General features: G+C 41.4%; 1 protein-coding gene across 4 annotated transcripts in view; it reads left to right on the forward strand.

Moving 5' to 3' along the window:
• Window positions 1-16,078, forward strand: part of TBXAS1 (thromboxane A synthase 1) — a 231,251-nt gene that overhangs the window by 81,421 nt on the left and 133,752 nt on the right. Inside the window, exon 1 of one of the 4 annotated variants that reach the window (XM_080393575.1) lies at window positions 2,677-2,753. The exons of the other annotated variants lie outside the window; for them this stretch is intronic. The gene's annotated coding sequence lies outside the window, so the exon portion shown is untranslated. Of the gene's footprint in view, window positions 1-2,676; window positions 2,754-16,078 lie in introns of those variants that run through there. 4 annotated transcript variants of the gene reach the window in all.

Here is a 16,078-nt window from a genome sequence, read left to right on the forward strand (position 1 = left end):
GAAATAATGAATTCCAAGGGTTAGGTACTTGTCTAAGAGGAAATAATACAGTGCCTTGGCTGGCCAGGAATGGGGAAAGATATTCATTAACACTGTGGCAATTTGTATCTTGTGTAACAAATGGAAAATGACGGAGGCTTATTATCTCCACGACCTTTGGTGTGATGCCCTTAAATGACAATAATGTAAGAACACTGGCATTTCATTCCTCAGTGTATTTCCCTGCTTATTAATACAATGCCTATTTTTTTTCTAAGCTGAATTTGAGACAACTTGCTATTTAGTCATCTGTCTGCTTACTCAGCCAGGCAGAAGCTATGTCATCAGAGAAAGAGATGTATAATTACAGTGTGTGAGAGGATAGATAGAAAGTTTCATTTTTCCAGTTTACCCACAATTCTTACAGAATGAAACCTCTGTGAGACTTGCATGGGCTGCAAAGCTGGATGATGGTCTAAGTGGTCAGCCAGGACAGTTCTGCCTCTTTGGGACCCTGTAGGTAGGAGGAGTGAGCAGAATGAGCATAACCATGTCCTATTTGTTGCATGCATTAAAAACTCAACGTGTGAGGGATCTAGTAGACTGGCGGAGAAAAAATGCTGCTTTCTGATGTCTCCCAGGAACACAAATCTGGGGTCAAACATTGCTGTGCTTGAGGTAAGATTTATTTGTAGCTGAAGGAGGATGTTTTAAAACCTGGCTTGTGAGCTGCTGTTCAATAGGTGTAGTATGTGTCAGAGGGTATTTATCACAGTCCTGTCAACTAAAGAAATTCCTTCTCCTTCCCTATACATCTGTGTGATTCTTCCTGGGATTCTTTGAAATAGGCAATTGAAATAGGTAGGTGTGTTTATGTGTACGGTCCTAGCAAAGTATTGGATCTGGCAGTTGGAAGAAGATGTGGCGTTTTGCTTTTTCCAGATTGAAAACTGCTTTCCAATAAGCATAAAGAGCAATGATCTTTATTTCTACAGTGGTGAAGTGAGTTGAATACAAATCTTTGGAACTGAAGCCTTTTTTTCTTTCTAAGGTCACTTGAATAGTCTGAATGATACCATCACAACTGTTTTCTTTTGTGTGTGAATTGGTTTCCTTGACAACAGGATGTCAAATCAACTTTTCAGCTTTAATCAAGTCAAAACAATATATCCCTTCCATTCCAAAAGGCCTCAAGTCGTAGAGAATTATTTCAAGTGAGGCTTTTGTAGGTCACAAAAGCTTTTTTTTCCCCTTCACTCCCATGTGCAGATCCAAAGGAGAGGTGATGGTATTACTCTTTTATAGAGAGGGACAATGCAAATAGTCTTCAGTTGTGTTTGCGTGCTGTGAAAACTGTCTGTTTTCATACAGAGATGGCCCAAGATGGAGGCCAAGGCAGAAACAAACAGCTCTGCTTTGGCGCGAAAGCATAGTTGCAGCATTTCTGTTCAACGGGGGAATCCAAGCCACCGATGTGACTTCTGAAGAGATCCAGCAACAGAGTGGTAGTCTTTGGTTCAGCTTCAGTTTGGAGTACCTTCCATAAAAATATCTCCTCTCAAATATGTGTGCTGGTTCTCTGTAACAAAAATTAAAAGTGAAAAATATGCTATTTGGAAAGCAATATACTGATACATGTTAAAATTTGCTTTGAATATTCTCCTTTTTGTAGTAAGAGTTTTGCAGGAAAGTAGTCCTGGTTTCTGTGGAAATTAGTGACTTGTGTCACTTACTTTGTGGATGAACTTTGATGTTTTGTTACTTTATTTTCACCCCCACCATATCCCACTGTTCCATTTCAATTGTAGGTTATGGCTACTGATCAGAAATAGGTGGAGAGAGCAGACAGAGAAATAAAGAGCTTCTGGGTTGAAGGGGGGAAATAAAGGGGGAGAATTTACTTTATGGAATTAGAAAGGCAATTACTACAACATGAGCAGAGCTGCAGAGGCAGTGTGTTAATTTTACTTTATATATACGGTTCATATGCATTTGACCCCTCTACTATGATTGCATCATTATGACTTTACAGCACTGTAAGCATGTATTGCTGATCTGGAGATGGAGAATAGCAGCAAAATAAGTAATATACTCTTGGCCCAACGACATGCTATTGAAGGAACAGAAAATATGATACAGCCCCAAGCAGGCAGGTGATTGCCTCTGGGATGAATGAGAACCCATTCTGCCTCCAACAGTAGCAATGCATTTGGATAAGGGGAAGAGTGTAAGAGTTCATAACATAGACCTCACCACATAGAATCAAACAGTAAGAACAGAAGATTAAAATTCAGCGCAAATTGTAGGGTGACATACTTTCTTCATGTCCTTTTGCATCTGAAACAGTTTGCAGCAGGTCAAACTCTATTCTTATTCTTCCTTCACTTCAACCTGCTGTGAGAAGTCTGAACAACTATGTAGAAGTGCTAAATAGGACAAGAACAAAATAAGGCAGAGACAAAGAGGTGGGTCTATGAGCAGCTAGAGGATGGAGTTTGTATTAAACCACTTCTGGAAAGCAGAAGACAATCTGAGTATTTGAGCTCAGGGTGGTCAGGCTGTGAACTGGTGAAGGGAGGCAACAAGCTCAAAATCTGCATTTTTAAACAGGAGGAGGAATTAATGAGAACATTTCTGACAAGAACCAGCTGTAAACCATTTCCAATCACAAATAAAACCACCAGCAGGAAACTGCATCTACCCATGCTGAGCCTCTGCTGGGCTCCAGCATAAGCAGACCAGGATCAGCACAGTACTACAGAAACCATCTCAAGGTACAGGCCCTCCTGAAGCATCTTGTGAACACACAGATGTGGATGGAGCTCCATTGCCATATGAAGAGTATCTTGCTTGCCAGTGGGTTACTTCAGCATTTTTAAGTAAGACACAAAAAGCAACTTAAAACAGGACAGGCAATTTTTCTTAAGGTGTCTATGGGATTACTCAATTCCTGATCTGTGTATGGTGGGTGGTTTTTTCCTTAAACACATCCTAATATTCCTTAAGTGATTTCCTAATAAGCTACTACTGGAGCCAAGATCAAGCCTGGTCACTTAAGTGATTGGGTGGTTTAAAGGATTGGGATAGATCGTGGAGGCAGTCACTAACTTGAAACATGTCCAGGGGTGAGTTGTGATTGTAAACCGTGCTGGCAGCTGACAGCTTTTCAGAAGTCTATGCAGCCAGAGTTAGCTCTGTCTTAACGCTTGAATTCTCTTCTCACCAAAAAGGGTTGTTGCGGATGGCACTAGTTAGCATTTCTGCAGACGAGTCCGTAATCAAACAGTTGTGAACAAGGCACAGGCTGTTCTCACTGCAGCTCCTGGCCACTGCACCAGGACTGAGGCGCGCTGGATACTCATTGTGGAGGTCTGGGGCTTTCCCTTTCTGTGTACAGAAGGTGGATGTGCATTTCTGGGATTTGGGCCTCTAGAACTTTTCTCAAAGTCTGTCCTCCTCAAATACCTCAGAGCAAACCTATGGTGGATAGGGGCAGGATCTCCTCCTGCAGGTAACAGCTGATGTCTTCATCATGCAGTTAATTTACCTGAAGAAACAGTGTCTTTATTGCCATTTTAATTTAAATTTTTTTTTATCCCTCTGTGTTTCTAGCCTTATTCTGCTTTATACAGAAAGAGTAATCCCAGGACAAGTAATCTCATCTTTTTCTCTGAAGGCTCATGTAAAGAAATAATTTGTTTTATGAAACAATCTTATCCTGTTTGATTTCCTCTTTTGCACTGAGGGTCTAATGAACTTACTACCTCTGCTGTGGTCCTTCATTTATTTTGGCATTTTAAAGAATTTACTTTTTATATTTCAGCTAGAGAATATCATACGTGGGCAAGGATGGGGGGAGGGAAGAAAACAGGCTTCCTCTTTTCTGATCTATAGCTCTTCATAATCTCTGTTTCACATTTAACCTGATAAAGATTTTTGGTAGCCTTGCTTGCCTGGATTTTTGTTTTCTTACAGAGTGGTACACATTTTTGGCCAGAGTCAAGTCTTTCATATTTCATCAAGATTTATTTTTTCTCACTGTGTTTCCTCATTTATGTATTGTGATAAGTTCCTTTGATTCTAAAGGATTGTTGATGATCGGCCCCAAAATTGCTATTGTGAATTAGTTACCTCTTTTTTCCTTTAAATACTTTTTACTTTAAATACCTGCAAACAGTACAGCTGAACCCTTAAACATGTGCCTAACTTTGAGCACCTGACTAATCCCATTAAAGCCAATGGTATTACTCAATATGCTTCAAGTTAGGCAGAAGTTTATCTACCTTGCTGAATCAGGGCCATAAAAGAAACAGTTGCATTTGTGCCTGAAAAATACGGTCTGCTGTTGGTACACATAAACACCTAGGTTTATTGTAGCTGAAAGTTAATGGGAAGAAAAATATTTCTTCCCCCTCCCCACCCTCTCGTTTGACAGCACTTTGCATGTAGACAGCTATATTGCTGCTCTGTGCAATGTGCTAGCCATTCTCTCTGAAACGGAAAAGATCATCTCAAAAATTGATTGAACAGTAGGAGCATCTTAACATTGTTAAATTAAACTTTCAGACCCCTTCTTTCCTTGTTCTTTTAATTAACACTTTCAGAATTTGTTAATAGTAACCTATTTTTTAGAAGCTGTTTTGTCAGAAAGATTGAAACTCAACAATAATCCTGGCAGAAATGTAGCGTCACGGTACAATGCCACATCTCCAGGTGACCCCACACACTTAAACATAATTAGGTATTGGTTATAGTTAGTTCCAATGATTAAATCAAGCTGCTGGAATGAGTCATGTGAGTTACTTATGGGTATATCATCACCAGTTTCTCTTCTTCTCGCTAGAGCTAATTGGTCTTAAAAACATAGCCTTTTATGGGACTGCTGCCTAAAGATTTACCCAAAAGGTGGCATACCACACTGTTCTGAGAATTGGAGTCTAGTGTTATTGTTACAGTTGTAATCGTTTTTGTGGGCTGCCTGATCATTATGGAGTATTTTACGTTCTGTGTACAGAGACCTGTGGGATGCAGTTTATAGACAGAATTTATGGTAAATTAGTTGGCTAGTTTAATTCTGGAATGTTTCAAATGTACTTAGGTCTCTGGAACATTGCAAATTGATGCTTAGTGTACTAGTAATGTTGAAGGTATTAATTAATGAGCTCGTCTTAGCCATGGACAAATCTTATATGTGGACTATGACCCCCCCATGAGAACCATGCAAATTGAGCTTGTCTACTCTGTGATGGTGGTAAGTTTTTTACTGTAGCCTCTTTATGTTCTGGTCAGGCCCAGGGACACTGTGTTCTAGGTATTCAGAGACAGAGACTCGAAGGCCTGCTAAAATGTAACAGTCCCAGCCCTCAGAGCAGGCAAAGCCATTTGGATGGAAAAGTTTGATGTGAGTGGTAAACTCTTCCGCGTGCAAAGATTTCAGTCTCTTCTCTGAGACTCCAGACATTGCCCTGGGGTGGCTGAGCTGCCGGCATGTGCTCACTGCTGCGCTTTTTCCAAGTTTCTTTCCTCCATCCATGACTGCCCCATGACTCTACTGCAGCTGTTCAAGCCAATGTAAGTCAAAGACCTGATGTAATCTTTTACACCTCTGGAAAGAGAGTGTGAAATCCAACCAAATGAAACACACATTTTATATGCTTTTGGCAAGGCAGCAAAGGACAGTGCTTGTCACCTGCACCGTGTCCCTGATGCTCGTTCCTGTATTCAACAGTATGTGCAAACTACTGTGGTTGCAGCTTCAGTGTGTTTGTGCAGAAGGAAATCTCCTGACTGGTATGGCTCTGCTGAGATGGCTTTGGCCAGATGCAGAAGGGCTTCTGTGGGGTTGGCCAGAAATGTGTCAGCTCCTAAGATTGATAAGGGAAGAACAGAGCGGGCCTTTGTACCATATCTTAGCATCTGAAGAACCTGATTAAACCTTGGTCTGCTTCTGCATGTGCCGGTAGCAGCTGTAGCTAGGAGGAGGTTTCACTTTGCTTCCGAGGAGGTGTTTCTTTGTTCCCGTTTCCTTGCATGTTGGTAGTGCAGCACTTAGCTGTTAAAACATAGTCCTTGTGAGCTCCAGGTTAAAATTATTTGAAAACTGAAATTTCTTTTGAAAACATGCTGCCTGAGGAGCGTTTTCCAGCTAATATACTGCACAGGTGACCTTTGATCTGTACTGCCTGCTTCTTAGCTAATTAATGCTTAAATTCATTATTTTAAAGGGCTTGGGATGGGACTGCTAAACAGATTGCCTCTTCTTAACCATGTAACACTGTCATGATCAGCACCTGCATACCAGACTGTCATCCTAATTCAAGGCAGGGGGAGAAAATATTCAGAGTAACCCCACAGTTATAAAAGGTAGTTTCCTAGACTTAATTTCACCTTGATCTACCCCTCTCCACCATCTACCAAAGCCTGCATTTGTTAATCTTCTTAACAGGCTGTAAAGTCCACCTTGTAATTTTTCCCCCCTTTTCACCACTTGGGAAGAAGCAGGCTGAGGGCTTTTAAAAGCCTGAAAAATCTGAGGCATTGTTTCAGTATTCCAATCCTATTAGACAGTATGGGAAAACAGCAGTATTGTGGATTTTGCGGTGCATATTAAACACTTTCATTAGAATTTCCTGCAGCACTGAGAAGTATTGATGCAAACCTGAAGTGGATAAATACAATATGTAATGTTCAGTAGCTATTAATGGTCTCTGCTTTCACCCGCTATGTATCTGATTATGACCTGGTGTTCCCAGTGCCATGCATGGTAATTTTTAAATGAAGTTCCTGAATCATTTCCCCTACTCTGCACAGAGGGAGGAAAATACATCATCCCTCCCAACATGTGTGTGTGTCTGTGACCCCTTCCCTTTCTTGGCAGCCCTTGAAGCAGATGAACTTTAAACTAATGCTGTAACTCAGGAGCTCCTCCTGCTTTCCTTGGTTGCCCAGCATTTCACAGGAGTCAGGTTGCTGCCTCTCCAGGTGACTCCCTCCTGCCACTTTATTACCCTTCTTTGTGGCAGCCCAAAGAAATCTAAAAGCAGCTTGTGACTGCTTTCTGGTGTGCCATGAGAAACATCAAGCAAAAGGGATTTCCCTTCCCCCCCCATATGTCCCCCACTAGGGGCTGGAGAAGAAGGATGCAGAAAAGAAGCTGCAAATCAGTGGCCTGTTGCATGTCCCTGTTCTCTGCAAGCCCCAGCACAGGCTGAAGCATCCATGGCTCTGTCCCCTCCTCATGCTCATCTGCCAGGAGCTCCAGGATGCAGATGCTGGTTAGACCCTCTCTCCCCATGCCGGAGAGTACTCAGACAAGACTTCGTGGGGCCTCTGCACCTTAGGACACCAAAGCATTGCACAGGAATGAAATGGGAGTGTCTCTTATTTAGTTTCTTAGAAATAGCCATATTTTTTTTCTCTTTGAGAATGACCACGCTTTGTCAGGTATCTATGCAGGTTCTTTCCATCAGTTGCTGCCTGTTGTCCTTTGGCAGTGCCACCACTTTGTTGGTCTGGACTTTGTTTTGTTTTTTCTTTTTACATTGACAGCCTTGCCTTGTAGGCTTTGCATTCATGCTTCTTGCTGTGACTTTTTTCTCCCCTAAATATTTGCTCTGGCTTAATTTTCTCTGTCTTAATTCTCTCCATCCTCTTCAGCTCTATGCTACCTTTCCTCCATGCTCTAATCTTTACTCTTTCCTGTTTTTCTTATCCATGTAGAACTGAAAACAGTAACATGACCTGACAATTTTTACGTCATTCCAAGGTTTTATGTACTTCCATAAATCTCTTCATTACTTTTTTTATTGTTTTGTCATATATAGGTTTTAGTTTTTTCCTCTACCTTATTAGTCTGGGGATCAATTTTAGTGTACTATGTTTTATTAGTAGTAAGGGGAACAAAATACCTCCTTTTTCTTTGTTGGTTTGGCACCATCTTCAAATTACCCTTTTTCTCTGTTTGACTACCTCTCTGCATTCCCTGGAGAGTCTGCTTTATGTGACCTTCTGCTGGTACTGAACTGGGTATGATTTCATCAGGCAACAGGCAAAAGTGTACCCCACTGCAGAGGAGGATGTTGTTTTCAGCTGTTATTCTATTTATTTTCTTTTTTTTTTCTTCTAGTTTAGAGAGTGTGGAATGAGCTGAGCCACCATTATACTGGGGATTGTGAATTTTTCCTTGCATTAAATTTGGTGGCAAAACCTGAAGGCTTGTCTTGAAGGAGGATTTTAGTCATACTGATGAAATTGTACTGGAGTAATTAAACTGCTACAGTAAAGAAACAGCCTCCCATGGACAGACGCAGCAGTCCTGGAATGATACAAACTACATCAAGGAAAAAACTGACCATCTTCCCCAGCAATTGTTGTATCTTTAGGGGTCTGTTCCCGTAGGAGTTTTTTCTAGTCCAACTTCATTAAGATTCAAATCATATCCTGTCCCAGAATCTCCTCTTTCCCCCATGTAAAGAAGCCTGAAAACAGTGGTCTGGACCTTCAAGCTGTTGTTTACTTCAGTGTAGCTCCATTAGAGGCATAGAACCATGACTATTTGAGGATCTTCACCCAGTGTTTTTAGATGTCTCTCATGTTGTATAACTTCGATTTTTGGATGATGGTGCCTATTGAATAAAATCAGGTTTTGTACAGCAAATTTTAAGACATATCCAGACATCTTAAAGTAGTTTACAGAAAAAGGAGTGAGTTGGGAGCAATGTTCTGACTCTGTAAGGGCTAGCTGTAGACGTTTTATCACTCAGCAATAATCCAAGCTTTTCTGTCAATGTTGGAATCTATTTTATTGCAAAAGGATCTTGGCAAGGACACTGGGAATTGCTGCAGAGTCTTTCAAAATGACATTATGAGAGGTTCTCAGTTCTTTGGGACCTTTTATTGCATGGAACATCTTATGATGTCCCTCTGTGTGAAGGGCCAAAGTTAAATGTTATCAAAGCAGCCTAACAATTTTATACATCTGCTTGCTGTCCATTTGGCCCAGTAGGAAATAAGCTGTGCATGGGGCAGGAGGAAGAGAAAGTAGGTCTACAAGTGCAGCACAGAGGCAAATGTTAAAATAGGTCAGATAATAACGTAATGTCACGTGGAAAGGCATTAGTCATTAAATATTGAATTACTTTATATTAAAATATTTTAAATTCTGATTTTTGAGGCAGTGTATTGCAAAATGGTAAGATTAATACTTGAAGCACCTAAACTTATTCTACTAGAGACCCAACTTTTTTCCTGCCTCAGTAGCATCTGATCTGCCTTTGCCCAATTACTAGCGGGATTGGATTTTTGTCAATAGTGAAGAACAGAATCAAGTTTGTGAAACTGCTGTATCTTTTTCTCATGTTCATTTCCTTAGCAAAACATTTAAACAAATACATAGTTTGTAAGCCTTCAAGTAGACCCTGATAGATACACCACTGTGTTTATACATACTCGCAGGACTGTTCTGAGCGTTGTGTTCAGCATATTTCCCCATCCCATGCCTCTGTTGAGCTTGCCATTTTGAATATTGGATTTCTGCAGGCAGCTGTTCACATGCTTTGCACTAGCTGGCACCCCCAAAATTCAGAGGCTGCCCCTGCCTGCCGCCTCCTGACAGAGGGGTCAAAGCAGCAGGTTGCGCTGAGGTTGGAGGACAAGCAGGTGTTGCTGGTAACGCTAAAACTGCCATGCAGGCAGTGTTGTATATGTAACTGCAAGGTCTCTGCTGGATTAAAAAGGCTTCAGGTTGAGGAGAGCATGATCAATAATTACAAATATTAAAAGTGGTCCCTTGTCTTGCTTTCCTACCTTTCCCCCCCTTCCTCCTTTGCCTACAGGACACAAAGCAACTGAATCTCCCAGACGATTGCTCATGCATTTACATTTTCATTTGCTTGGTTTATAGCAAGATTGTTCCAGCTTTTGGGAGGGACAGCTATCAAAGACGTACAGGCACTGCCATTGTGTTTTATTGTTCCAGTCCATTTTTCCCTGTGAATGCAGGTGGGAGTTTTTCAGTGGGTTGGTTTTGTATTTTTGCTTTCTCTTTCTTCTAAGCATTTATAACCCTTTTATTGTCAGTCTTCAATCATTTTTGATAGATCAATATATTTACTTCAATGGTGGTTCATCCTCCAGTTGTGCTTGAGGTTTGGGTTTGGTTTTTGTTGGTTTTTTTTCTTTGTTTATAGGGGTTATGAATAGGTTCAGTGGGTTGTATCTCTGCTATACCTCTGCAGTTGTGTGAGGATCAAGTCACTTCATCTTGCCCTAATATCTGTATATTTAGAAGCCATATGAAGTGTTTACATTGGTCTGCTTTCAAATCTACTTGTTTCCCCCTCTTTCTAGGTAGAATTTGAACAATTAAAAATGTAATTTTTGGTTCAGAAATGTTCTCCTCAGAAATCCTAAATATGACTGCTGGTGTTTCATGCATGCTCAGCCATTTGGAGGGATGGCTTTAGGAAACTGCTCCAGCAGAATCCAAAGATCCAGAGGGTTTGGGGAGTAACATAGCAAAGTAATGCTGGATGATAACTTTTACTGAGATGACTCAGAAATGAGAGAGGTCCACAGGAGTCCTGAGGTGTTTAGCCAAGCAGCTGTGACTGAGCTAAAGAGGAGAAATTCTTGAGTCTGCATCTCGCCTATGTCCCATGGCATCCAGATGCAGGCCCAGGACAGCTGTTTAATGCAGCTGTGAAGAGAGCTCAAACATGTGCAGTGTGCATGTGGGGATCGGGTGCCAGGGTTGGTGTGATACACTGCACGCTGGCTGGCCATCAGGAGGAGGAGGCGGGTGAACAAGACCTGCTGTTCCGCGGTGAAAGGGTAAGTCTGTGGAAGTGGAGAGGGCTAGATACACTCTTCCATTTTCAGGGATTTGGGTTGTTTCAGGGTGCAATGATGTATATGCCATTTGTTATACAATCACCCTCTTTTCCCCCTCAAAACAAAGAAAGCAGCAAAAGAAGCATGTTTGTTACAACTGATAGTATGTACAACGTGGTAAATGGAAAATAGGTCAACTAGGCGGTGCTCTTACTAATATTACTGTTTGAAACATGATCTATGACATGATTTATGACTGTGTACTAAATATTGGGGAAAATCCCTGAACCTGCATGGATTTCAGCAAGGTTTGATAATTTAAACCAGGTGAGCATGTTAGCTGTTTGTAGGTTCTTATCCCCATAGTTGCCTTGCCAGAGCCATGTACATCCTGTTGTTCAGCATGCACATTTTTAGGCTGAAATAATTTGCTGTGTTATGAAAGTCATGACTCAACTACTTCTCAGCAGTGTGTTGTCCATTTGTAACAGCAAATTTTCCTGGAAGTCATTACTTTGGAGTGCCATTGTCAGCTGTACGCATCACTCCTGCTCCTCTTGTCCTTTGTGGTATAGATTTGCTTGTTGTTGTTAGGGAGGATGTTACCGCTGATACACAAGCTATCGGGTTTTTCCATTTTCCTTCTCTTCTGTCTTTCTTGAATTGCAGATTCCTTTGTCTTCTGTGTGGTGCACTGAAAGAGGTTAGGAAATTTATCATGGTTATTTTTAATGGGTTTTTTAAGTCCGGCACGACACAGATTGAATTGATTCGGGAAAATTTCCTGGAGCTGCAGTGTTTTTTACTATTAAAATATTTTTTTCATTGCAATTTTTCTGTAAGAAAATACATCTATTTTTTTTATTCTAGTTCTATAACAAAGCCCTGCTTTATAATGTTTCCACATGGTCAGATATTAGCCATTTCCCTAGATAATTTAGTTTGGTCATGTGTACGGCTAGCATTTTTATTGTAAAGAATTCTGCTAGTGGTTTCATGATAAATGTGTAAAGCATTGGGAAATTACTTTTACTGGGCTTAGTGTGCATTTAATAATGCATTAACAAAATTAAATGGTTTTGTATGTGTGTAGATCTTAAGAATGTACAGAAAGTACACACTACCATAGGTATGCAAGGACTTTAAAAAATGAATCTTTCCTGTGTGCATTTTGTATGCTGTAGCAAAAAAAAAAGTACATTCCCAGAAGCTCAGTAGGTGGCTGCTATCCTTTTTTTTCCTTTGTTTTGACTTACTTTTTTCAGACAGAGTAGGAAAAAAACCCAAGTCCCAATGACTATTCCCCCCTCACGGCCAGTCTGGCAAACCTTTACTTGCCTGCATAAGGCTGTCCAGTGTTGGCTGAGGTCTGTGTTTTTGTTGCATGCAAACAGATGAATGGGTTACCCGTTGCTTCCCACTTACGAAACCCTGCTTTCATTTGCTTAAACTTCAGATATCTTCAGGCTGGTAGCCATGACCAGGTCCAAATGTCTTGTTTCTTATGGAACAAAATGGTGTATGCATGTATAGTTATGCAAAAGTTAATTTGGCTTGCTCATTTAATTGTTCTATGTTTATGATGCAGTATATTGAGTCCTAGCTATTATTGAGGAATTAAAATATTCTAATATTAAGACAGTACTATTTCATAAATGCATTGCATTAACATAAAAAGAGCAAAGGCATAAAAAGAGATGGTGTGCCATATATTGTAACTCTCATTGATTTAAGATCAAAATGCCAGTAAGGAGGAGTAGACTGAAAGAAAATTATGTATATGTTTATTTCAAACACATGGGAAAATAAAATATTGTATCGTCCACCACTGCTGATCGTATTTACAGGAGGCAGATGAGCTGTCTTGCCTGCGAAGAAATCAAAGATAAAGTACAGAATTAAAACAAACAGAAACAGCCTACTGATTTTGAATGCTTCTGTTCTGAACGCCTCTTTTGAAGATATGTATGAGGACAGGACTTTTCAGCAGACAGAGATACTCTGTGTTTTCTGAAAACCTTTTCTTTCCTTCAGGGCTAAAACGGCTAACCAAAAGTGGAGATGAGAAAAACTCCAGTCACACTTGAGTCCTGGCCATGATAAGTAAAGTATATATGAGATGAAGGTTCCAGAAATGCAGACTTATGGATGGCTTTTCTTTGTACCCTGCTGCCATGTCTAAGGGAGGAAAAATAATACAAACCTCAATTTTATCATGGTCAGAAACACTTTCTGAGAGGCAGAAGTCAGATTACACATGTTTTGTCTTAGTCATCTTGAAGTGTTCTTGCTTATATGAAGTTTAATGATGGGCATGTAACTGGTAACTTTATTACAGTCAACCTGGTTTATAGCTTGCTGTATCTTGCGATGTCTCAGTATCACAAATTGTATTTAAATCCTTTGACCTCCTTCCTGTTTAATTTTCTCCATATGGTTGCACATATGCTCTCCTCTTTCTCCCCTCTTCCCAGATTTTCCTGGGAGCCTGCACCATGACATGCACATGCTCTCCTGCTTTCTGGGACATGGAGGATCCGCCCTGGCTTCATGGCCACCCTTTTGGACGGGTCCCTCCTGCTTTGCTAGAAAGCAGCCCTGCACTGCGTGCCCCTCTTCTGCGTGTTGTCTCGGCCATATTATTTGAGGTACCATCACAGTCCTATCATCATCAAGTGTGTTGCTCTATCTCCATTTATCTTACATGAAATGGCTGTAGCGCTGCCAGGGTAATACTGCCTGTTGTTTTCCAGAAATCGCTTACCTGTCTGTCAAGGGAAGCTGCTTAGAGCTCCTAACTAGAAATCAGGATATGCACTCAGCAGATCCCTCTTCCTCCCTCACATGGACAAAAAAGGTGGGGAAAAAGCTCCTCTGGTTTAGCCTGAGCAACATGGGCCGTTTATCCTCCTCAGCCATCGTGCAGGCATTTATTTTTCCACTGCGCTGATAAAAATAGGTAGTACTGTTGAATACAGATAGTAGACCGATACAAATCCATGCAAATGAACATTGTGTAGATGGTGGCAAGTAAATTTTGGAGACACCGAAAGTTTGCTGTCTCCCAGAGGTAGCCTTCCCTAGAAATAGTGATCTAGCGTTCTGGAAATAGCAACCTGATGTTTTTTTCTCTCAGGGTATGCCAAAGGAGTACTTTGGTAGTGAATTAGGTGCAAAGAGCCTGAGATGAGACTATTCTCACACAGTGTCTCACAAGCCCGCGGAAAGGCCAGGCACAGAAATATGCTGAAACCGACAGGAAATGTCTGCTGCGCCGTCACATGGGGTCAGTCAGGCATACTGTGCTTTAACGAGCACAGACAAAACAAGCTTTGGTGAAAATGTCACAGTCTAAACATGGGTAACAAAACACAGACTATTACAGTCCAAGCCTGGTGGGAAATACCATGGGAAAAGATTTAGAAACCACCTATGAGCACTTTCAGCGTCGCCCAGTAGCAATATCCCCACACCCAGGTGGGAGGAGCAACTGGTTTCTTATTAATACCACAGTACTTCTCGTTTCCAGTAGCATCCTCTAAAAGCAGTACCCTATTTACAGCTTTCATTTTGCATTAATGAAGTGGAATACTGATGTAGCTAATCAGTGCTAGCAGTATGATGCAAGCACGCAGAGTGGCGGTGGTAGCGGCAATCATCTTAGTCCAGTTGTCAGGATAAAAATAACCCCACCAGCCTTGGGAAAGCAGCAGCACCTCAGCTGCGGAGAAGCACAGCCTGGGACCCCATGGTTCTGCGCTGCCCTGACACCCAGCCTCTCCCACAGCCCACCTGGAGCAAGAAAAGAAATTATTGTTATCCCTGTCCATCAGTTTTGCTGCTTCTCTTCCCAGCCCCTGAACATGGGCATGAGTTTTTGTACATGCACTTGGATCTGGACTTAGATTTCCTCAGAAAACCAAATGGACATAGATTGCCAAATATGCTTGTGTAATTCAGAGACATTTCCCCCCCACCCCACTCCCTTCATTGTACTTTGTGAGCTTAATTTAATCCCTGTCATTCCTTATATGTGGGTAAATGTCATCTACTTCATTTCATGAATGAATTAACACAGCCACGCAGAGTCTGTATCTCCCACACTGCTCACTTGGAAGGGGGAAGGGATTAGTAAACGTGTGTGACACCCTCAAGTTGCTAAACCCCAGCTGGGTTTAGAGATGCCCAGAAATAGAGCTCGTTTGCACCCTGGTGTAAGGTACTTAAAAGACTCTACCAGCTCTGCACCTTGTAATGGCCCCAATCAACCCTCCTTCTCCTTATTGTCAACAGCAAATATATTACTTTCATACCATGAGTTTTTTATTGCACCTGACAAGGGAGGAGCTCCTTTAAAAATAGTTGTGCTTTTGGTGGTGGGGAGAATATAAATAATCCCAGATTTTTTTTCTCTTTTCGATACTTCCATAAGCGTGTCAGAAAGCAGAGGTCTTTTGGCAAGGTGCAAGTTTGAGATAGCACAGAGGTTCTTGGTGTGTAGAAGATAGCCGGGATTAAAAATGCTACGTGGACAAAGAAGTAGATGCATGGCAATACAGAGCAGCGCAGAAAGCGTGCAAATCTCGGCACCTTGTTACATGATATTTTTAATACAGGCAGGAATTAAATTAATAGTTCTATGTGCTTATTTTAAAGCTTTCATGACGTGAAAAGAAGTGTAATTCATCAAAAAAGGAAATGAGGAACAACTTATACTTAAATAGAAATCACTGTGGCCATGTCCTCTTTTTCATGAATTTACACAATGGGCTGGATTAGTCTCTGGCTGAGGTGTGTGTGTTGGCAGAGCTGTGCTTTGGAACTTTTCTTCATGCCTGAGACTGCTCAGCGCTACCAGGGCTTCATATTCATGTGCAGTAAGTTCCCCTGTTTCTAGGGTTTTTTCTTAAGTGGTAGTGTGCATTTCTTGGTTCTTTAATCCGGAGATACTCAGCTTGTCAGTGCTTTATAAAAATAGTCTGGAAAGGCACCCTGCCAGCTAAAGTCACAGCCTGGGACACAGGAGAAGTGGCAGAGGAGTTAGCTCCCCAGTTTCCAGCAAACTTACCCCTGCCTGAAGAAAGCTGGTCTGGGATTTCCAGGTGTACGCAGCAGCTGAAGAGCTCTGTTCTTACAGGTTGTCAACAATAAAAAAATAAAGTTGATTGCTGATACTTCCCAGCTCCTCCATACCTGCCTGTCCCCCAGTCCCTTGGATGGAAAATGGAGGGAGTTTGTTTGTCTCCCCCCCAGTTTGCCAATCCCCGTT

This window comes from Falco punctatus (genome assembly GCF_963210335.1).
Source record: "Falco punctatus genome assembly, chromosome: 6".
Taxonomy (NCBI): domain Eukaryota; kingdom Metazoa; phylum Chordata; class Aves; order Falconiformes; family Falconidae; genus Falco; species Falco punctatus.